The following is a 24,538-nucleotide window of genomic DNA, read 5'->3' as shown; positions in this document are numbered from 1 at the left end:
GGAGATCTACCAAAGGTAGCCAATATTCAATTCATGTATCTCTCAGTTTATCGCACCTAATTAGCACACAATAGAAGGTTAGTCAGAGTAGGGAAAATAGAAAAGGGGAGGCAGCAAGGAACCTTTCTGAGGAGAAGTCCAGGGAGGAGGTGACTCTGCGGGAGCTGCAGTCTTGGGCTGTACGACAGCTTGAGAAGGCCTCTGGAAACCTCTGAACAGTGGTCCTCCAGGAAGGAGCCTCCAAGTCCCTCGTCACAGTGGTCCCATGTTAAGGGTAAGAGTTACTTTAGGATGGCGTGGGGGTGGTGGTCTATTTTTTCATTTTTTCTTTATTTTTATTTTCTGTCTTTTTTAAAACTGAAATATCGAAAGTCGCCCAGTTGTGTCCGACTCTTTGCGACCCCATGGACTATACAGTCAATGGAATTCTCCAGGCCAGAATACTGGAGTGGGTAGCCTTTCCCTTTTCCAGGGGATCCTCCCAACCCAGGGATGGAACCCAGGTCTTCCACATTGCAGGTGAATTCTTTCTTTACCAGCTGTGCCACAAGGGAAGCCCAAGGATACTGGAGTGGGTAGCCTATCCCTTCTCCAGCGGATATTCCCAACCCAGGAATTGAACCATGGTCTCCATCGCAGGCAGATTCTTTACCAACTGAGCTATCAGGGAAGACCTGAAACTGAAGTATAGTTGAGTTATAATATTGTGTGGGTTCAGGCATACAGCAAAGTGATTCCATTAGTTATATATATTTTTCAGATTATTTTCCATTATAGGTTATTACAAGATATTGAATACAGTTCCTTGGGTTATATAATTGCTTGTTGCTTATCTATTTTATGTATAGTATTTTGTGTCTCTTAATCCCATACTCCTAATTTCTCTCTCCTCTCTTTCTCATTCTGTAAGCATAAGTTTTTTCTCTGTGTCTGTGAGTCTCTTTCTATATTGTTATATTCACGTTTGTTTTCTTTTTTACATTCCACATACAAGTGATATCATACAGCATTTGTCTTTGTCTGACTTAGCTCACTAAGCATAATACGTTCCAAGTCCATCCATGTTGTTGTGAATGTTAGAGTTCCCTTATTTTTTTATGACTGAGTAGTACTGCGTTGTTTATATGTACCACATCTTTTTCCATTCCCCTGTTGATGGACATGTAGGTAGCTTCCATGTGCTGGCTATTGTAAATAATGCTGCAATGAACATTGGGGTGCATGTATCTTTTCAAATTGTGGTTTTCTCTGGATATATACCCAGGAGTGGGATTGCTGTGTTAAATGGTAGCTTTATTTTTAGCTTTTTAAGGAACCTCCATACTATTCTCCATGGTGACCACACCAATTTACATTCCCACCAACAGTGTAGAAGGGTTCCCTTTTCTCCACACCCTCTCTAGCATTTATTATTGATATTTATAGACTTTCTGATGATGGCCATTCCACCAGATGATAACTCATTTTACATTTCTCTAATAATTAGTGATGCTGAATATCTTTTCATGTGCCTGTTGGCCATTAGTATTCTTTGGAGAAATGTCTACCTAGATCTTCCCATGTTTTGATTGAGGTGTTTGCTTTTTTTGGTATTAAATTGTGTGAGCTGTTTGTCTATTTTGGAAATTAACCTCTTGTTAATCTCAGCATTTGAAATTATTTCTCAGGGGAGAGGGTCTTGGCTTTTACCAATTTCTCCTTCTGTTCCAGGGCATTGTCCAACAAAATTCTTACCTAAAGTAGTACTCCTTGTTTATCACTTTAAGACACTCAGGGTTCTACAATGGATGTTTCAAAACTGCTGTGGAAGTTCACATTGGCCACTGTGACTCTATTCTGAACTACTTAGGGTCATTTAAATAATATGAGTTTCACACAGATGAATAGGAATCACAACACAAATCACATCATAACAAAGGCACCTACTAGACCTCCAAGAAGAGATATCTAGTAGGCAATTGCGTATATGTGACTGGAGTAGAGGGGTGAGATCTGGTCTTGGGAGTCATATTACGGAGTCATCGTTCAAGATGGCATTTAAGATATGAGAGCAAATGAGATCACTCCAGGGGTCAAGATGGATAGAAAAGAGACTCAAAGCCTGAGCCTTTGCATTCCAAATGAAGGGGAATCAGGAACCAAAAAGAGGTCCTAAAACAGTGCAGTTAGTTGCAGCTGTTTGAATGTTGCCACCTGGAAACAGACAAAACAGTATATGTCTAGAATCTTGGTCACTAACTGATGCACTAACAAAGACTCTCTAATGGAAGGGAAATAAGTAAAGGAAATAATTCTTTGTATTTAAAACACTAGAATTACAGATTTTTTTGAAGTCTAAGGTACCTTAGAGATCATCTAGTTTAACTCTTTCAATGTGCACAGGTGGAAACTGAGGTAAGGGTCTAACAGGGCTGTTAGATATCCGGCTAGAACTCAAGCTGAAGTTGCTTGGGAACTGTCCAAGTCTCTGAGGAAACTAGGGCACCATGGATGAGAATATTCCAAAAGATGCAAACTTTGAGAGGCAACAAATCAAGATTTCCTCTTAGTGTCGAGTTGAGGTAAATAAAAGAATTATGATATCAGAGATGAATATTGCCAGTGTTTCCATTTCTTTTTTATAAATCTGTTTCTAGTCAATTAAAAAGACATGTTTTGCTCTCTGGATATCACATATTAGAATGTAAAGACAGGCTTAATTGTTAGAAAAGGTCAGAACCTGCATTTCAGTGCTATAGTGAGCTACTATTTCCCTCAGAAACTTCGTAATCACTTATTCATCAAGATGTTCTGATGTTGAGTGTTTTCTAGGTCACAAGATCACGTGTCATTGTATGCTAAGAAATCACCCATAGGTGAATGACAGTGTCAATTTAAGCTTGTTCTTTTTTTTTTTTTTTAGTGTGAAAAATAAAAATAAGCATTAACTTTCAGTCCTCTGCTCACACCAAATTGCCAGCCTGTGGTAGAAGGAAACTTATTCAATAAATCACCTTTCTCCCTTGCATTTGAAACCCTATAATAATCCATTTGTTCAGTGTATATTTGGGCTTATTTTTAAGATTTTTATCTTATCCCATTAATTTGTTAGTAGTCTTACTACAGTAACACAGTTTTTCTTACCATATCCTTGGAAAGCATTTTAATATCTGGTAGAACTAGTCATCTCTCATTTCTTGTTCAAAATGGTTTTGGAAATTTCCTCATAATTATTTTCTAGATGAATTCTAAATAAATTTTGGAGTTATATATTCAAGTTTCAGAGTGAAATATTATATTAATATATTTTGGGGATTATATTGAGTATTTAGATTAATTGACTTTTTAAATCTATTTACTCATTCTTATATAAGAATGCATGCATGATAAATAGCTTCAGTTGTGTCTGACTCTGTAACCCCATAGACCACCATGGGGTTGGGCTCATGGGGATAGGCTCTTCTGTCCATGGGATTCTCTGGGCAAGAATACTGAAGTGGGTTGCCATGTCTTCCTCCAGGGGATCTTCCCGATCCAGGGATCGAACCCATGTATTCTGCATTGGCAGACGGCTTCTTTACCACTAGTGCCACCTGGGAAGCCCCCTATATGAGAATATGTATGCCTTTTTCATTTACCAAAGTTGTCTTTTACGGTTATCAGTAGAGTTTTATAACTTTTTTTTTTCTCATATAGGCCTTGTACATATCTTGTTAACCAGGTCAAGGAATTTAATCTTTACTACTACTTTTATAAATATGAAGTTTATGCATTAAATTTATATTACTATATTATAATTATAAATGTTACTGAATTTTTATGAACAATGCTAACCAATTACCTTATAAATTATCTTCTAATAATTTATCATTTCTGAGTTTTTAATGATATGTAGTCATTTTATGTGTTACAGTATTTTCCGTCTTTCCTATTTTATATATTTTATTTTTTCTCTCTCTAAATGCAATGGCTAATACTTCTAGAACAATGTTAAATAATAGTCAATAATAGTTTTCATTGCTTTGTTTCTGATTTTAATGAAAATGCTTCTGTTGTTTTAAAATTAACAACCTTTTGTATGACACAGTTAAGAAAATAGCCATCTGTTTCATATTTTATTAAGTATCAAATCAGGTATAGAAAAATTTTCTCATTTGTCTGTTTTGGCATTTATTAAGATAATCACATGCTGAATCTTTTCTTTTGGTTTATTAATACATCAAATAATAATACTTAATCTTGAGTAGTTCTTTCCTTTCTCGGGAAAAAAAATCACTGATTATATGTATTATAACTGGTTATATGTATTGCATGTACCATATTAATAAATGTGAAGATGGATTCTATTTGCTAATAATTAGGGAGTTTATATTAATATTCCAAGATAGGATATACCTGCATTTTTCTATTTTGTCTGAATTTTCTCATTTTGGTATTGGTATTATCTTTTTCCATTAACCTCTCCCCCACTCAACACACAGAAACACACATACGTTTTTTAAAATTAGATAGCTAATGGATGATCTATTTTTTTCCCCAAAACAACCACCTTTCAATTTTTTTAACCTATAAAATATTTGTTTAATGAACATACGATGGTAAAAAGGCTTGTTTCCCCCTTGGAAAACTGTAGTCCAAGTTGCTGAGAGTCTTACAGTGTTAAAAGTTGTTTGGTTTTTTTTTTTTTTTTGGTCTTTTTACCTTTTGATCTCCTTCACCCAATGTCTCCCACCCCCATCCTAATTCGTACTTGTTCTTTTGATAGTTGTTGTGACAGGTGGTTCAGGCCATCTGCCTTCAAGAAAATGCATTTCTCTTGGCAAGTCCAAACTGGCATCTTATGTAACACACAGTAAACAAGATGGTGCTCTCACTGCTCATCCTCTCCTTAGAGTAGCATGTGATGCGAGACTACGAAGAGAGCATTGATTTTTAAAAATAGAGTTATGGCTTAGGTAGATCCTAGCATTTCTTTCTTTATTATTTTTTTGGCTGAGCTCTGTGAGCAAGTGAGATGTTAGTTCCCCAACAAGGGATGGAACCCACCTCCTGCAGTGGAAGCTTGGGGTCTCAACCACAGGACCGCCAGGGAAGTCTGGTCCTGGCGTTTAGAGGTTCAGAGCTGAACTGAGCTCAGAAAGGCAATCGTATGAGGCCTGGGGTTCCCATATGATTTTTGCCTTCTCCCTGTGGATGCTGACATAACCACAAGTAGCCCTAAACACTTCTGAGACAGACTGTTGGGAAAGCACTCAGTTTTCCCTTTTGGTGGTCTCAGATTGAGCTGGCCATAGCCTCTTCATTCCTATCTCCCAGAGAAAGGGACACAAGTAGTCTGAATTGCCCAGGGAATTATTTCTGTAACCTCCTTGTTAGAACTAGGCCAGTCTGAGCTTCTGCTGGCCAATGGTCAACTAGTCAAACTATAACAAACACTGCAACAGGCCAGGTGAGGGCAGCAAAGGGCTGATCATGGAGCAGGATTCCTGTCCGGTGTCTAATAATTAGCCCAAAAGGCAGATGCAAAGAGGTGCATGCCCGATGCCACATCTTTTTTTTTTTTTTTTTAAGTTAAACACTGTGACCTTTATTTTTTTTCCCTTTATTTTTATTCATTGGAGACTAATTACTTTACAATATTGTAGTGGTATTTTCCACACATTGACATGAATCAGCCATGGATTTACATGTATTCCCCATCCCGATCCCCACTCCCGCCTCCCTCTCCATTCCATCCCTCTGGGTCTTCCCAGTGCACCAGCCCTGAGCACCCGTTTCATGCATCCAACCTGGGCTGGTGATCTGTTTCACCCTTGATACTATACTTGTTTCAATGCTGTTCTCTCTGAACATCCCACCCTCACCTTCTCCCACAGAGTCTAAAAGTCTGTTCAGTACATCTGTGTCTCTTTTTCTGTCTTGCATATAGGGTTATCATTACCATCTTTCTAAATTCCATATATATGTGTTAGTATACTGGATTGGTGTTTATCTTTCTGGCTTACTTCACTCTGTATAATGGGCTCCAGTTTCATCCATCTCATTATAACAGATTCAAATGTATTCTTTTTAATGGCTGAGTGATGTTCCATGGTGTATATGTACCACAGCTTTCTTATCCATTTGTCTGCTGATGGGCATCTAGGTTGCTTCCCTGTCCTGGCTATTATAAACAGTGCTGCGATGAACATTGGGGTGCACGTGTCTCTTTCAGATCTGGTTTCCTCAGTGTGTATGCCCAGAAGTGGGATTGCTGGGTCATATGGCAGTTCTATTTCCAGTCTTTTAAGAAATCTCCACACTGTTTTCCATAGCGGCTGTACTAGTTTGCATTCCCACCAACAGTTTAAGAGGGTTCCCTTTTCTCCACACCCTCTCCAGCATTTATTGCTTGTAGACTTTTGGATAGCAGCCATTCTGACTGGTGTGTAATGGTACCTCATTGAGGTTTTGATTTGCATTTCTCTGATAATGAGTGATGTTGAGCATCTTTTCATGTGTGTGTTAGCCATCTGTATGTCTTCTTTGGAGAAATGTCTGTTTAGATCTTTGAACCATTTTTTGATTGGGTCATTTATTTTTCTGGAATTGAGCTGCAGGAGTTGCTTGTATATTTTTGAGATTAATCCTTTGTCTGTTGCTTCATTTGCTAGTATTTTCTCCCATTCTGAGGGCTGTCTTTTCACCTTGCTTATAGTTTCCTTTGTTGTGCAAAAGCTTTTAAGTTTCATTAGGTCCCATTTGTTTATTTTTGCTTTTATTTCCAATATTCTGGGAGGTGGGTCATAGAGGATCCTGCTGTGATTTATTTATTAAGAAAGCCAAGGTTGCAAGGATGATATGAGGCTGGGAGTGAGTGGAGGATGTTCCAGAGAGAAATGAAGGCAATTCAGAAGCACAAGCAAATAAGGAAATTATTCGTGCATGGGAGCCAAGCTAAGACCAGGGAAGGAAATTTCTGGCATCTATTTTTTTAAAAGCACTAATACTTTTACCTGGAATAATAACTACTATTTAGATAAAAATGAATACCACTTTCCTATTAGTTACTATCTCTTAGATACTGTGCTAGGCTGCTAAATGTCTATTGTTGTTCAGTCACTAAGTCATGTCCGACTCTGCGACCCCATGGACTGCAGCACGCCAGGCTTCCTTGTCCTTCACTATCTCCCGGAGTTTGCTCAAAGTAATGTCCATTGAGTCGGTGATGCTATCTAACCATCTCATCCACTGCTGCCCCCTTCTCTTTTTGCCTTCAATCTTTCCCAGCATTAGGGTATTTTCCAATAAGGAAATGACAACCCACTCCAGTATTCTTGCCTGGAGAATCCCAGGGACAGAAGAGTCTGGTGGGCTGCCATCTATGGGGTCGCACAGAGTTGGACATGACTGAAGCGACTTAGCAGCAACAGCAATGAGTTGGCTCTTCCTATCAGGTGGCCACTGTGTTGGAGCTTCAGCATCAGTCCTTCCAATGAATAGTCAGGGTTGATTTCCTTTAAGATTGACTGGTTTGATCTCCTTGCAGGAGACTTCCAAGGGACTCACTCCCAAGAGTCTTCCAAGGGACTCTCAAGAGTCTTCTCTAGCACTACAGTTAGAAAGCATCAATTCTTTGGCGCTCAGCCTTCTTTATGGTACAACTCTCACATATGTACATGACTACTGGAAAAACCATGTGAGTCCTAAGTCGCTTCAGTTGTGTTCAACTCTTTGCAACCCTATGGACTGCAGCCTGCCAGGCTCCTCTGTCCATGGGATTCTCCAGGCAGGAATACTGGAGTGGGTTGCTATGTCCTTCTCCAGGGGATCTTCCTGGAAGAACCACAGCTTTGACCATATGGACGTTTGTCAGCAAAGTGATGTCTCTCCTTTTTAATACACTGTCTAGGTTTGTCATAGCTTTCCATACAGTGAGCAAGCATCTTTTAATTTCATGGCTGCAGTCACCATCCCCAGTGATTTTGGAACCCCAGAAAATAAAATCTGCCACTGTTTCACTTTTCCCCCCATATATTGGCCATGAAGTGATGGGACCAGATGCCATGATCTTAGCTGTTTTTAATGTTGTATTCTAAGTCAGCTCTTTCACTCTCCTCATCCACCTTAATTAAGAGGCTCTTTTGTTCCTCTTCATTTTCTGCCATTAGGATGGTATCATCTGCATATCTGAGGTTGTTGATATTTCTCCTGGCAATCATGATTCCAGCTCGTGATTCACACAGTCTGGCATTTCACATGATGCTTCCCTGGTAGCTCAGATGGTAAAGAATGCCTGCAATGTGAGGGACCTGGCTTCGACCCCTGGGTCAGGAAGATCCCCTGGAGAAGGGAATGGCAACTCACTCCAATATTCTTGCCTGGAGAATTCCATAGACAGAAAAGCCTTGAGGGCTACAGTCCGTGGGGTTGCTAAGAGTCAGACACGACTGAGCAAGTTTCATGCACACATATTCTGCATAGACGTTAAATAAGCAGGGTGACAATATACAGCCTTGACGTACTACTTTTCTTATTCGGAACCAGTCCATTGTTCCATGTCCGGTTCTAACTATTACTTCTTGACCTGCATACAGATTTCTCAAGAGGTAGGTCAGGTGGTCTGGTATTCCAATCTCTTTAAGAATTTTCCACAGTTTGTGGTGATCCACACAGTCAAAGGCTTTAGCGTAGTCAATAAAGCACAGTAGATGTTTTTCTGGAACTCTCTTGCTTTTTCTATGATTGAACAGATGTTGGCAATTTGATCTCTGGTTCCTCTGTTTTTCGAAAATCTGAAAGTTCTCAATTCACATACTGTTGAAGCCTGGCTTGGAGAATTTTGAGCATTACTTTGCTAGCATGTGAAATGAATGCAACTGTGCAGTAGTTTGAATATCTTTTGGCATTGCCTTTCTTTGAGATTGGAATGAAAACTGATCTTTTCCAGTCCTGTGGCCACTGCTGAGTTTTCCAAATTTGTTGGCATATTGAGTGCAGCACTTTCACAGCATCATCTTTTAGGATTTCACTGGAATTTTATCACCTCCACTAGCTTTGTTTGTAGTGATGCTTTCTAAGGCCCACTTGACTTCACACTCCAGGATGTCTGGCTCTTGGTGAGTGATCACACCATCGTGATTATCTGGGTCATGAAGATCTTTTTTGTATAGTTCTTCTGTGTATTCTTGCCACCTCTTCTTCATATCTTCTGCTTCTGTTAGGTCCATACTGTTTCTGTCTTTTATTTTGCCCATCTTTGCTTGAAATGTTCCCTTGGTGTCTCCAATTTTCTTGAAGAGATTTCTAGTCTTTCCCATTCTATTGTTTTCCTCTGTTCTTTGCTTTGTTCACTTAAGGTTTTCTTATCTCTCTTTGCTCTTCTCTGGAACTCTGCATTCAGTTGGGTATATCTTTCTCTTTCTCCTTTACTTTTGCTTCTCTTCTTTTCTCAGCTATTTGTAAGGCCTCCTCAGACAACCATTTTACTTTGTTGTGTTTTTTTTTCTTTGGGATAGTTTTGGTCATTGCCTCCTGTACAATGTTGTGAACTTCCATTCACAGTTCTTCAGGTACTCTATCAGCTCAAATCCCTTGAATCTGTTTGTCACTTCCACTGTATAATCATAAAGGACTTGATTTAGGTCATACCTGAATGGTCTAGTGGTTTTTCCTCTTTCTTCAATTTAAGTCTGAATTTGGCAATAAGGAGTTCATGATCTGAGCCACAGTCAGCTCCTGGTCTTATTTTTGCTGACTGTATAGAGTTCCTCCATCTTCGGCTGGGAAGAATATAATCACTCTGATTTTGGTATTAACCATCTAGTGATGTCCATGTGTAGAGTCAGCTCTTGTGTTGTTGGAAGAGGGTGTTTGCTATGACCAATGCATTCTCTTGGCAAAACTCTGTTAGCATTTGCCCTGCTTCATTTTGTACTCCAAGGCCAAATTTGCTGGTTACTCCAGATATCTCTTGACTTCCTACTTTTGCATTCCAATCCCCTATCATAAAAAGGACATCTTTTTTTGGTGTTAGTTCTAGAAGGTCTTATAGGTCCTTATAGAACCATTCATATTCAGCTTCTTTGGCATTAGTAGTTGGGCTGTAGACTTGGATTACTCTGATGCTGAATGATTTGCCTTGGAAATGAACCAAGATCATTCTGTTGTTTCTGAAGTTGTACCCAAGCACTGCATTTCAGACTTTTGTTGACTATGTGGACTACTCCATTTCTTCTATGGGATTATTGCCCACAGTAGTAGATATAATGGTCATCTGAGTTAAATTTGCCTATTCCCATCCATTTTAGTTCACTGATTCCTAAGATGTCAGTGTTCACTCATGCCATGTCCTGCTTGACCACATCCAATTTACCCTGATTCATGGACCTAACATTCCAGGTTCCTATGCAATATTGTTCTTGTGTGTGTGTGTGTGTGTGTGTGTGTGTGTGTGTGTGTGTGTGTGCATGTGTTCTTTTTCTTTTTAGTTTTTTCCATTTATTTTTATTCATTGGAGGCTAATTACTTTACATGAATCAGCCATGGATTTACATGTGTTCCCCATCCCGATCCCCTCTCTCGCCTCCCTCTCCATCCCATCCCTCTGGGTCTTCCCAGTGCACCAGCCCTGAGCACCCATCTCATGCATCCAACCTGGGCTGGTGATCTGTTTCACCCTTGATAGTATTGTTCTTTATAGCATCAGACTTTACTTCCATCACCAGTCACATCCACAACTGGGTGTTGTTTTTGCTTTGACTCAGCCTCTTTATTCTTTCTGGAGTACTTCTCCACTCTTCCCCAGTAGCATATTGGACACCTACCAACCGGGGTCTCATCTTCTATTGTCATATCTTTTTGCCTTTTCATACTGTCCATGGGGTTCTCGAGGTAAGAATACTGAAGGAGTTAGCCTTCTCTTCTCCATGGACTGTGTTTGGTCAGAACTCTCCACCATGACCCATCTGTCTTTGGTGGCCCTACTGGCAGGCTCACAGCTTCACTGAGTTACACAAGGCTGTGATCCATGTGATCATTTTGGTTTTCTGTGACTGTGGTTTTCATTCTGGAGGCCATGGGATTGTAATTTTTGCTTCTTCTGTCTGCGCCCTGATGGATGAGGATAAGAAGCTTGTGAAAGCTTCCTGATGGGAGAGACGGAGTGTGAGGAAAACTGGGTCTTGTTCTGGTTACACACATGTATATACATACATGTGGGCTTTCTTGGTGGCTCAGTGGTAAAGAGTCACCTGCAATGTAGGATACACAGGAGATGTGGGTTTGATTCCTGGGTTGGGAAGATCCCCTCAAGAAGAGAATGGCTACCCATCCAATATTATTCCTTGGAAAATTCCAGGGACAGAGGAGCCTGGAGAGCTAGTTCATTGGGTCACAAAGAATCGGACACTACTGATTTTATCTTATATGGGTTTCCTTGGTGGCTCAGACCATAAAGAATCTGTCTGCAATGCAGGAGACCTGGGTTCGACCTCTTGGTCAGAAAGATCCCATGGAGAATATTCATACACACATATATGTACAAATATATTTTTATGTAGTATTTAAACTCTGAAATCAATACATGGATAAGGATAGGTAGAGAAGAGTCTCAAGGCCTGAGCCCTGGGCACTTAATTATTTAGAAGGGAGAAAGAACCAGAAAGAAGCCCTGTGAAGGAACAGCTAGTTGCTGAAGTATAAATAAATATATGGATGTTTAATACATACGTATAAATAAATAAATATATGTATAATATACATTTCCCTATATTTAATATCAATATATAACCTAGTATCATGCATAACATATTTAATTTATAACTCTAAAAAGATACACAAGGTAGGTATTATTATCCATTTTTAATAGTTGAAGAAAGTAAAATCCAGAGAGATTAAGTAATTTTCCCAAGCTTACAGTATATAGTTAGGCTGATGGACAAACTCAGAACTTTCTGACTCAAAACCAACACTTTCTACAACATCATATACTATATGTCTTACAGTATACTGCTATGAATTTATCCCTTTCATCTAGATTATCTAATTTGGGGGCATACAATTTTTCATAGTATTCCCTTATAATTCCATTTATTTCTGTAGTGTCAGTGGCAAAGTCCTCTAGTTGATTTTTGTACATTTAGTATTCTTTTTTTTTTCTTGGTCAGTTTAGCTAAAAATTTGTCAGTTTTGCTAATCTTTCAAATAACCAACTTTCTACCTTGTTGATAGTCACTATTATTTTGCAATTTCCATTCATTGGTTTTTCCTTTAATCTTGATTATATTTTTCCTTTGTTTGCATTCATTTTAGTTGGTTCTTCATACTTTACTTCCTTATGGTGAAAGTTTAGGCTATTGATTTATTTCTTTTTTAATATAGGTGTTTACATGTGCAAAGTTATCTCTAAAAGTACTGCTTTTCTTGCATCACACAAGTTTTGTTATGTTGTATTTTAGTTTCCATTGGCCCATTGGTTATTAAGGTGGGTGATCATTTTCACATATTTGTGAATTTATCAAATTTATTTATTTTTTGAACTTCTAACTACATCCTATTGTTGTTTTGTGAAGATACTTTGTCTAATTTCATTGCCTTTCAATTTAATAAGACTTGATTTATGGCCTGTATATGGTCTATCCTGTAGTTAGTTCCATGTGAATTTCAGAATAATGTGTTTTTTGCTGTTTTGGGGTGGAGTGTTCTATAGTTTGTTGTCTAATTGGTTTATCATATCAATCAAGTCTTCTCTTTCCCTGTTGATTTTTCTTCTATTTATTCAATCCATTATCAAAAGCATTAATGCCTTCAACTATTAATTTTAAATTGTTCATTTCTCCTTTCAGCTTTGTTACTTTTAGCTTCATGTACTTTGGGATTCTGTTGTTAGTTACATTCACATTTATAAATGCTAATAACTTCTGGAGTGAGTTCACCTTTTCTCATTAGAAAAAGATCTTTTTCTCTAGTAATCATTTTTGTCTTTAAGTCTATTTTGTCTGGTATTAAAATAGCTGTTCCAGCTCTCTTTGATTATTATTTACATGGTATGTATTTTTCATTTTTTTTACTTCTCAACTTATTTCTGTCTGAATGCAAAGTGTGTATACTTTAGATAATATATAGTCAGATCACTTTCAAAATCCACTCTACTGACCTTTGCCTTTTCATTGCAGTGTTTCATTTAGAGCGCAATTCATGTGCAATTAATTTAATTATTCATAATTTAAGGTATATGTTTGTCATTTTAATATTTACTTTCTATGTCTTATAGACTTTTTGTACTTCTATTCCTCCATTACTGCCACTTTTTCTTATTAATGATGAGGAGTGACTGCTTAATAGGTATAGGGTATCTTTTGGGGATGCATTTTTTTTAAAGTTTGGAACTCAACAGTGGGGATTGTTGCACAACATTATGAATGTACTTAACGCTACTGAATTGTATACTTTAAATAGCTAAAGCAGTAAATGCATGTTATTTCTAGTTTACTACAACAAAAATACTTGGATGCAATCTCAAAAATGACAGAATGATCTCTGTTCGTTTCCAAGGCAAACCATTCAATATCACAGTCATCCAAGTCTATGCCCTGACCAGTAATGCTGAAGAAGCTGAAGTTGAATGGTTCTATGAAGACCTATAAGGCCTTCTAGAACTAACATGCAAAAAAAGAGGTCCTTTTCATTATAGGATATTGGAATGCAAAAGTAAAAAATCAAGAAACACCCGGAGTAATAGGCAAATTTGGCCTTGGGGTACAGAATGAAGCAGGACAAAGGCTAATAGAGTTTTGCCACCAGAGTTTGGTCATAGCAAACACCCTCTTCCAACAACACAAGAGAAGACTCTACACATGGACATCACCAGATAGTCAATACCAAAATCAGATTGATAATATTTTTTGCAGCCAAAGATGGAGAAGCTCTATAAAGTCAGCAAAAACAAGAGTGGGAGCTGACTGTGGCTTAAATCATAAACTCCTTATTGCCAAAATCAGACTTAAATTGAAGAAAGTAGGGAAAACCACTAGACCATTAAGGTATGACTTAAATCAAATCCCTTACAATTATACAGCAGAAGTGAGAAATAGATTCAAGGGATTAGATCTGATAGACAGAGTACCTGATGAACTGTGGATGGAGGTTCTGACATTGTACAGGAGACAGGGATCAAGACCATCCCCAAGAAAAAGAAATGCAACAAAGCAAAATGCCTGTCTCAGGAGCTGAGAAAAGAAGTGAAAAGCAAAGGAGAAAAGGAAAGATATACCCATTTGAATGCAGAATTCCAAAGAATAGTAAGGAGAGATAAGAAAGCCTTCCTCAGTAATCAATGCAAAGTAATAGAGGGAAACAACAGAATGGGAAAGACTAGAGATCTCTTCAAGAAAATTAGAGATACCAAGGGAACATTTCATGCAAAGATGGGCTCAATAAAGGACAGAAATGGTAGGGACCTAACAGAAGCAGAAGATATTAAGAAGAGGTGGCAAGAATACACAGAAGAACTATACAAAAAAGATCTTCATGACCCAGATAATCACAATGGTGTGACTGCTCACCTAGAGCCAGATATCCTGGAATGTGAAGTCAAGTGGGCCTTAGGAAGCATCACTATGAACAAAGTTAGTGGAGGTGATGGAATTTCAGTTGAGCTATTTCAAATCCTGAAAGATAATGCTGTGAAAGTGCTGCACTCAATGTGCCAGCCAATTTGGAAAACTCAGCAGTGGTCACAGGACTGGAAAATGTCAGTTTTCATTCCAATCCCAAAGAAAGGCAATGCCAAAGAATGCTCAAACTACCACACAATTGCACTCATCTCACATGCTAGTAAATAAATGCTCAGAATTCTCCAAGCCAAGCTTCAGCAATACGTGAACTGTGAACTTCCAGATGTTCAAGCTGGTTTTAGAAAAGGCAGAGGAACCAGAGATCAAATTGCCAACATCTGCTGGATCATCAAAAAAGCAACAGAGTTTCAGAAAAACATCTATTTCTGCTTTATTGACTATGCTAAAGCCTGTGACTGTGTGGATCACAACAAACTGTGGAAAATTCTGAAAGAGATAGGAATACCAGACCACCTGACCTGCCTCTTGAGAAATCTGTATGCGGGTCAGGAAGCAACAGTTAGAACTGGACATGGAACAACAGACTGGTTCCAAATAGGGAAAGGAGTACGTCAAGGTTGTGTATTGTCACCCTGCTTATTTAACTTATATGCAGAGTACATCATGAGAAACGCTGGACTGGATGAAGCACAAGCTGGAATCAAGATTTCCAGGAGAAATGTCAATAACCTCAGATATGCAGATGACACCACCCTTATGGCAGAAAGTGAAGAAGAACTAAAGAGCCTGTTGATGAAATTGAAAGAGGAGAGTGAAAAAGTTGACTGAAAACTCAACATTCAGAAAACTTAAGATCATGACATCTGGTCCCATCACTTCATGGCAAATAGATGGGGAAATGTGGAAAGAGTCACAGACTTTATTTTGGGGGGCTCCAAAATCACTGCAGATGGTGACTGCAGCCATGAAATTAAAAGATGCTTACTCTTTGGAAGAAAAGTTATGACCAACCTAGACATCATATTAAAAAGCAGAGACATGGAGAAGGAAATGGCAACCCACTCCAGTATTCTTGCCTGGAAAAGTCCATGGACAGAGGAGCCTGGCGGGCTGAAGTCCATGGGATTACATGACTGAGCATGTGTGCACGAGGGTGGAGGGAGATGGGTTGGTAGCAATAAAGTGGTAGAACTAAAAATAAAATAAAATAAAATAAAAAGCAGAGGCATTACTTTGTCAACAGGTTCCATCTAGTCAAGGCAATGGTTTTTTCAGTAGTCACGTATGGATGTGAGAGTTGAACTATAAAGAAAGCTGAGCATCAAAGAATTGATGCTTTTGAAGTGTGGTCTTGGAGAAGACTCTTGAGAGTCTCTTGGACTGCAAGGAGATCCAACCAGTCCATCCTAAAGGAAATGACATAGAAGTGGTTGTTGCACATTATAAATGAACTAAGTGCCACTGAATTGCTCACTTCGAAATGTTAAATTTCATGATCTGTTATGTGAATATCACCTTAATAACAACAACAACAAAAAAAACCAGTAAGAATTTTTTTTTTAACTTTTTGCTTTATATTGGAGTGTAGACGATTAACACCGCCGTGACAGTTCACGTGGACAGCAAAGGGACTCAGCCATACATACACATGTATACATTCTCCCCCAAGCTCCTCTCTCATTCAGGGTGCCACATAACTTGAGCAGAGTTCCCTTTGCTATACAGTAAGTAGGTCCTTGTTGGTTATCCATTTTATTTTTTATTTTTTTATTATTTTTTTCCATTTATTTTTATTAGTTGGAGGCTAATTACTTTACAATATTGTAGTGGTTTTTTGTCATACATTGACATGAATCAGCCATGGATTTACATGTATTCCCCATCCCGATCCCCCCTCCCACCTCCCTCTCCACCCGATTTGAGCAAGCTTCAGGAGTTGGCAATGGACAGGGAAGCCTGGCATGCTGCAGTCCATGGAGTTGCAAAGAGTTGGACACAACTGAGCGACTGACCTGAACTGAACAACAAAAAAGGCAGCTCTGTACTGGTATGGATGCAGGGGATTTAAGAACCACACTTTGGTCATCCAATCTTAATCAAATAATTAGGACTTCCAAGGGATGAGGATTTTAATTCTTCTAACCTATTCTCTCCACTTGAAGACCTCTGGAGAGTCCAGTAGAAAAAATTGAAATAGCAGACCATACCATCCCCATCACATGCCCTAACTGCCCAAGGGCACTTGTCTGGTTCAGATCATTTAGTTCACTCCATCCACCCCTCCAGTTTCCTGTCATGATGGTATATTCCTGCCCAGTATGAAACATTATTACCATGTAGTGATTTTGACCAATCCAGTTGATTGTTGTATGTTACCTAGGTTACCAAGTTTGTTTTCAGCTTGTAGCTTGACTTTAAACTGCTCTGACCAGTCAGGAGGTAGGTATGGGTTACTATGTTGTTTGTTTACTCTGAAATTTCTAGAATGTCTGCAACCAAGTCCAAACCTGAAAAAAAAATAACAGCCCTGGAGCCTTCTCACCTAGTCCAGCCCAGTGCTAATGGATCCCAGAGCCCCCAACACTCGTGTCCACTCCAGCTCTGATATTTTCCCCCTAGTGCCCACCCGGCAGCGCCAGGAGAGAGCCCGTTACCTGCTGGAGTGGGGAAAGAGAATCAGGAAGGCCTCACTGGAGCGGGGCCCTGGGGGCAGGGGCACTGAAGAGAAAAGGGGAGGGGATATTCCAACGAGAAGAACCATACAAAAGGGACGATGACTCTAGTAATCAGTAAAACATGAACACTGCGGCTAGAGGGCCATGAGTTCAAACGATTCTGACCATTTCCTAGTTGTCCTCATGATCCCATCCCCCAGTTCTCTCACAGCCCATCCTCCCTGCGGTGTGAACGCACACCCAACTGCTCATGCTCAGTGAGGTAGTTTCCATTCTGTGTATCTAAACGTCACTGGTTGGACCCCCCACCCTATTTCATGCCCCTAGTGCATTTGTTTGTGCAGTTGTCAGGTGGGCAGCTCTTTAGGCTCACTTTCCCCCTCAGAGGGATTCCTAGCTCAGTATCATCTCCATTTCTTTTTTCCAATTTTAGTATATGTGCTTCCTAAGCAAGCCCTCTCAAATATAGTTGCTGTGGGGAATTAAAGTCGCTGCTGAGAGATTTGATAGCTCACTTTAATTTTCCCCTATTGCACTTTAATTTTACCCCCAGAGCAGAAATGGCGGCAAAGAACTTTCTAGAAGGAGGCAAATGCAATGCAAAGCTGCCTAGGACCATTGAAATAGTTTGAACTCACGGCTTGAACCAATCACAGAGTCTGGTTTGTGTCTCTCTCTGCGTGGTTTGTCCCGTGCTTCCCACAATTCCTGCAACCCCAGTTCAAAGGCAAACACGTGAAGCGGGAATTCTTTCCACCAGTAAGAGTGATGCTTGGGATACAGGCACGAGTTCCACATACAGAGAAAGAGCGAGTGGATAGTGTACCTGTCAATCACTCTTGCCTCAGCCAATCAGGATCTTTATAGGTGAGACCGTCAGCTGGCTATAAAAGGAGTGCACTTGCTTCCTACCGCCCTTTTTTTCCTGGGTCTCCTGGTGGGTGCGTAGGGAGTTGGTCGTTTGAGCGGTGAGGCGGTCCTCAGGGGTGAGGGAAAACAGCCGCTGCTCCTAGGTGAATAAGGTTAAGTTAATTTTTATTTGTCATTGCTAGTTGACTATTTACAATGTGCTTTTTATAGAGGAATATACTTTAATAATATTGTAATTGATAATATACTTTACTAGTCTGCAGGGCTTTGGAGTTTTGACTGTGTGGGTCTTTTAGCCGAACTTGGACACAATGTTGTGCTTTATGGTACAGCGTGGTAACTCTTTAATATTTTACTTGTTTTAAATATTGGTCTTGGTTCCCTTTCGTAAACGTTGTTAAGGTACGGTTAGCCGAGCAGGTAGAGGGGAGTCTTGGGGCTGCCAGGGAGCTGATTTTGGCTTTTTATTTTAAATCTTTGCATGATTGGTGTCATTGTGTATTTAATTCTTGGTCTTGGTCCCTCCGTTTCTGTTCTTTTCAACCTGAAAAGGAGAAACTTAACAAACTGAGAGGAGTTGTGCATGGGATTGGGACAGTTAGTCACTTTTGGTTACCTTTGAGAGTAATTTTTTGCTTATGTGTCACGTCGGCGTGTGTGCCCGCATGCCGGCGTGTGTGCCCGCGTGTGGCTATGCATGCGTGCGCGTGGCTATGCATGCGTGCGTGCGTGCGCGCGCGCGCGCCCACACGCATGCCCACTTGAGTGCTTCCGTGTTTGCTCATGCGTGCGTGCCTGCTTGCGTGCCTCCATGTTTGTTCTTGCGTGCGTGCCCGCTTGCGTGCCTCCATGTTTGCTCATGCGCGCCTGCCCACGTGCATGCCCGCCTGCTTGCCTGCGTGTGTGCCTATGCCTGGGTGCCTGCCCACATGCGTGCCTGCCTGCGTGTCTGCCCAGACCCATGTGCCCATGCCTGCGTGCATGCCCACATGCGTGCATATGCGTGCGTGTCTGTGCACGTGCTCGTATGTGTGCCAAGGTGTGCATGCACATGTCTGGGTGCCTGTGTGTGCCTATGCCTGCGTGCCTGCCCACGTGTGTGCCCACCTGCTTGTCTGTGTGTGTGCCCATGCCTGCGTGCCTACCTGCATGCCCAGGCCTGTGTGCCCGCATGTGTGCCTATGCCTGCGTGCATCCCCACGTGTGTGCCTGCGTGCATGCCCATGCTTGTGTGTCTGTGTGCATGCTTGTATGTGTGCCCAGGCATGCATGCACATGCCTGCATGCCCGCGTGTGTGCCTCTGCCTGCGTGCCTGCAGACGTGTGTGCCCACCTGCTTGCCTGCGTGTGTGCCCCTACCTGTGTGCCCGCATGTGTGGCCTTGCCTGTGTGCCTGCCCATGTCCGTGCCCACCTGCGTGCATGCCCGCCTGGGTGCCCATACGTGTGAGTTCTCATTTGTGTCATTAAATTTTGGAATCAATTCTCTCAGACGCTGATTTAATCAAAAAGGAAAAAAATTTTCTGACATTTTAAGCTTGGAAATGAGGAAATCAGAGGTCTGATTGGCACCGGGATTGTTCCCTAATGACTTTAAATAGCTTTCAGTCACCGTTGGGGCAGTTTTATGTTTTTATTTAATGTGCTTGTGTATTTGATATCATATTTGAACAAACATGGTCCTGGGGTTTTTCATGTGCTTTCCTTTAAAAGCCTGATCTTATTTGCACTTGGTGTTTTACAAACACTGTGGATACCCCAAAGCCTCTCTTCAGCCAATATTGGATGCAGTTTGGCCTTTAAATTTACGTAACAATTGTTTGTTTATTCTCTTTGCATTTCAGTTAAGTTTCCTTGTTGGGGATTTCATAGTTTTCTTATGAAAGGTTTTGTGAAAATTTAGATTTACAGGGGGAGAAGATTAAGTCAGATTGCGTGCCTTTTATTTGGTAATTGTGTATTTGGTATAGTTTTATTTGTCTACATTGTGCTTTTATAGCCCATTTCATAAATTTCTTTAAAAATAAACATTTTGGGGTACTCAGGATTTACAAATGCAGGATTTAATCAGGCAGAGTCTTTAATGTTTTACGATAGTGAATGCACTTAAGTGTCTGTCATAGGCTGCCTTGTAGTGTGGTTTGGCACTTTTACAGAGGAATTGTGTGCTTGGTATCATTTGAATTCATTAAATGTAGATCCTGGTCCTTTTCACAAGCTTTGTGTTAAAAACAAAAACAAAAAACCCCATACCGTATGTTGTCTTCAATTCACAAATAAGAAACAAGTTTTCTAATCAATAGACTTATGGTATTTTCAGTGTAAAAATACACACCTGGACAATTTTGAGTGGCCACGAGCTTGTTTTAGGACAGTGGATGCTCAAAAGTGCCTGGTACTGGCCAGAGTTGAGTGGCGTTTTGGATTTTGTCTCCTATAAAATCACATGTTGAATATGGGGTTATTCCATAAAATATTCTGTCCCTAGCCTTTGGCATATATTTGCTTTGAAAGATGTGAGACATTTAAAGATAAAAATCAGGAAAGTAACGGGGAGATGGAGGGCCTTGTGTTTCCAGGCAGCGAAGTCGTGTTGTGCAGTGTTGAGTTTTGTTTTACAGGCTCAGTGTGCATTTAACATAATAGTAATTTTAAAATTTAGGTCCAGTTCCTCTTTCCCAGGTCCTTTTCCCCCTGTTATTCCACAGGGGGGAAATGATTTGTACAGGTTCTGTTCATAAGCAAGAAGGACAGCAGTGTTGGGTACCAGGGTAGTCAGGACCAAAAACAGCGAATTCCAAGTCCCTCCCGGACGCGCTGCCTCCCCCTGCTGGCCACACCCAGCGGAGGTTTTAGTGGAGGCTTCTGAAATCTAAATGGTAATGGTTGCTTGTGCCTCCGTTACCTGGCATGTATTTATGGGGTGAATTAAGTGCAAGGAAAACCCTTGTCTCTCAGAAACCCAAAGACCAAACTCGGAGAGGAACCCAGTTCTTGCTTTGAGGTAAAATGATGCTGTTAGTGAATTTGTCTGGTTTGTTCTTGATTTCTACCTGAATTATGTGTATTCAGTATCTCGGTGACTGCTGGACACCTTTTTTGGTAGAACACTAGCGGTTTCCAAATATTCTCTTCCTGGATTATGTTTAGAAATCAGAAAGTTGGATTGTTGATAGGATTGAAAGCTACTTCTGCCTCTGTTACATGACATACCGAGGTTTTAGGCATTGGGACATTAACTAGCATCACAAATACCACCGTTTAAAGTTCTAAAACCCCATTTTTGACTGTGGGATTTAGGTCCAAGGGTCAGGCTTGAAGGCACCTTTATTGCATCTAGTTTGCTCATAGGAATCCTAGAGGGCATATATCCCAAAGAACACATCCAGGAAAGCCAACATTAGCAATGATTACATTTCTCTAATTGCTACTACCTTAAAGGATCTGTGCTCAGCTTCAGACAGCAGCAATGTTATTTAATGGTTTGGATTATTCATAAAAGTACCCCTAATGATACTAGCTGATTTCTGCTGTCTCTGATTTTCTAACTAACTGTGTTACTGATTACTTACACTAATACCTCATGAAATGTTGTTGTGGAGTATAGTGAACAGCTCAGCGTCCCATTTCAAAGGTTTAAGTCTTTAGCTATGGTGTTGAAAATAAAATAAACAGATCAGTTTGAGACGCACCCCCCCCCCATAGAAGATAAGGGACATTGCCTTTTAGCCTAATATTTCATACTTTCCCTGTGATGTTTGATTAAAGCAGGATGAACTGTGGTTCATTTTGAAGGGGCACTCAGAACTCTGCAGTAGCAATCTCATCTGATCTTGTAGCCACAAAATGAGTGCTGTCCCTTACATTATATTTCACTCTGCATGATTGGGTACCCACCAACCATTTCCAAAAGTTCCTCTGGATAAGGGGGAAAAAGGGATGTTTGTTCCAGCCACTCACCTAAGTAAGTTTGCAAGTTAAGTAACTTTCCTTCTGTGGGGCTAAGCTGCCCACCCTCAGGCAAGTCTCTTTGCAGATTTGTTAAGTTACTACCTTTTTGAGGACCTGCTGTGGAAAAGTCCAGTACTGATAAATCTGTGGACTTGTAACATGAAGAAAAAGGAACCAGAACCAGAACCAGCCAGATGAATAAGTGCATTGCTGTGTAGTGAGAGGTGAGGGGTGTTGGGCAGAGGGCAACTCTGCTGTCTCCTGGCTCATTACACAAGGTGTTGGACCCCTTCCCTGCGTCTCTAGAGATAGGAACTACCAGCAGTGGCAGGGTCACTCCTGGACACTGCTGCCTAACTCGATGGTAGAGACCATGTTTCTACAACTAGTTGTTTTCATTAAGCAGGCGCATGTTTTTACCCATACTTGTCTGTATTCCTCTGTACTCTGCGAGTGCTACTGTTACAGAGACATTTGGCAAAATCAGACTGCTTGAATTTCAAAGAAACCTCACTTTGACTTTTTAAAACCAGAATTTTGACTTTTCTTTTTATTCTTTTTGGAAAGCCAATAGCAGACAGTCGACATATGGAATGAACTAGATTGTAGAAAACAAACTTCGGGAGTCAAGAGTACAGGGTGCTGCTTAAATTCCTCTGTTTCAACAGGTATGAGAATGTGGATCTGAATGTAATTTTAGAGCCCAGCTCTATCTATGGGAAAGGGGGAGGGATGAGATTCATGGACCAAGTGGGGAGCAGGGAATGTTAGTCTGCCAGCCTACTTACCTTCATTGTGACATTTGGTAGGAGTGCTGAAGGCATAGGCCAGCGATTAAGGTAATATGTAGGTCATACTCTTCCAAATCTTTACCCTTCCATACATTATGGGCATTTTCCTGCTCCTACAGACATTACTGGGACCACATATCATGTTTCGTACATACTAAGCCTTCAGTCTCTAAGTTTGAGAGAGACTGCTCATTTTCACTCTAAGACAGGTCTGGTAGTTCAGCTGACTTCTAACATATTCAACACTTGGTGTCACTGTTAAAATTTTTCAACGGATTCAGGTATTGAAAGCTGGGGATAAGATTTGAGATTTGCATGCTTATGTCTCCCTGACCCCTGTGTTTCCTGTTCAGTTACACCGTGGGATGAATGGGTTTGGGTGAGGTGATCATGACAAAAGGTGCTAATGTTATTGGGTTACCTTGAAGCTCCTCTATAACAAATGCTCTCCCTTGTCTATGTCCAGGTCATAGTCTCTGACATCTAACATATTCAACACTTGGTGTCACTGTTAAAAATTTTCAACGGATTCAGGTATTGGAAGCTGGGGATAAGATTTGAGATTTGCATGCTTAAGTCTCCCTGACCCCTGTGTTTCCTGTTCAGTTACACCGTGGGATGAATGGGTTTGAGTGAGGTGATCATGACAAAAAGTGCTAATGTTATTGGGTTACCTTGAAGCTCCTCTATAACAAATGCTCTCCCTTGTCTATGTCCAGGTCATAGTCTCTGTCAGTACAGTGGCCAAACCACAAGGCTTGATTGGTAAGAATTCCCCATGTTTGGTGCTGTTTTTCCCAGATTGCTCTCTGATGTTTCTTTAAAACATGTAAAGGTCTTGTGTGTGAACCTGATTTCACCTTTGCAGGTAATTTTCTGACAAGGTTAGTAGTAGCTGGATCTGGATTCCTTTCTGGTGAGTGATGAGATTTCATATTAATTTGGGATTGAAGCTTTCAGAATATTGGAATACCAAATCACAGTGTGGGACATCTTCTAATCACAGTTTTTACATTTGGAGTTGTTGCTCACTCTGGCGTACATTTTGGAATGCAGTCTTCCCCTGCAGTCTAACAATAAGCCTTAGAACCTAGAGTCATGTGTAAATGCCTGCATTATGTAGCTCTAATGCTTGGTACTTTATAACTTGCCACTTGGATTGCTTTGGAGTCAGTCAGATCACAGTTCCAATCTGCTTCAACCAGTAACTGTGTGTAAACATAAATACTGGAGTGGGTAGCCATTTCCCTCTCCAGAGAATCTTCCCGACCCAGAGATCGAACCCGTGTCTCCTGCACTGCAGGCAGATTCTTTACCATCTGAGCCACCAAGGAAGCCCACACTTTTAAGAAGTTCTATCCAAAGTCCAGAAGGAGCTGATGAGGTTGCCACATTGTGGTTGGACCAGGCAGAATGTGCAGAGAACTCTAGTAGAATACTGCATTAGGACTCTGGATAGCTGCGAGTGCCTCAGGAGAGTCTTGAAACTGCTCGATCCCCAAAGAGCAAACCTGTGAGCTTCTGCTAGAGTTCTTCCAGAGTCAAGAGTGGAGGTTCTGCTCTCCTTACCTGGGTCTTTCTCTAGCTGATGATGCAGTCTTTACTGTCTAGAGAAGGACTTCCTTAGAGGAGGCAAGGCAAGAGGTGTCAGCTAAAAGCACAGTGTGGTGAACTTCCCAGGTGGCCCAGTGGCTCCCAATGCAGGGGACCAGCGTTTG

At 40.6% G+C, this 24,538-nt stretch overlaps 2 long non-coding RNA genes across 2 annotated transcripts in view; both read left to right on the top strand.

Annotated features, from left to right (window-relative positions):
- Positions 1 to 22,626: 22,626 nt before the first annotated feature.
- On the top strand, positions 22,627 to 23,588 carry LOC122690864. Its single transcript, XR_006340134.1, has 3 exons — positions 22,627 to 22,697; positions 23,287 to 23,354; positions 23,540 to 23,588. It is a non-coding gene; the product is annotated as an uncharacterized LOC122690864 (long non-coding RNA).
- A 99-nt stretch (positions 23,589 to 23,687) lies between these two features.
- Positions 23,688 to 24,538, top strand: part of LOC122690863 — a 36,231-nt gene continuing 35,380 nt past the window's right edge. The window contains exon 1 of the long non-coding RNA XR_006340133.1: positions 23,688 to 23,736. This is a non-coding gene — a long non-coding RNA (uncharacterized LOC122690863). The remainder of the gene's footprint in view (positions 23,737 to 24,538) is intronic.

This window comes from Cervus elaphus, chromosome X, assembly GCF_910594005.1.
Source record: "Cervus elaphus chromosome X, mCerEla1.1, whole genome shotgun sequence".
NCBI classification, from domain to species: Eukaryota; Metazoa; Chordata; class Mammalia; order Artiodactyla; family Cervidae; genus Cervus; species Cervus elaphus.
The sequence above is the reverse complement of the archived record's forward strand: the minus strand, read 5'-3'. Positions and strand labels throughout refer to the sequence as shown.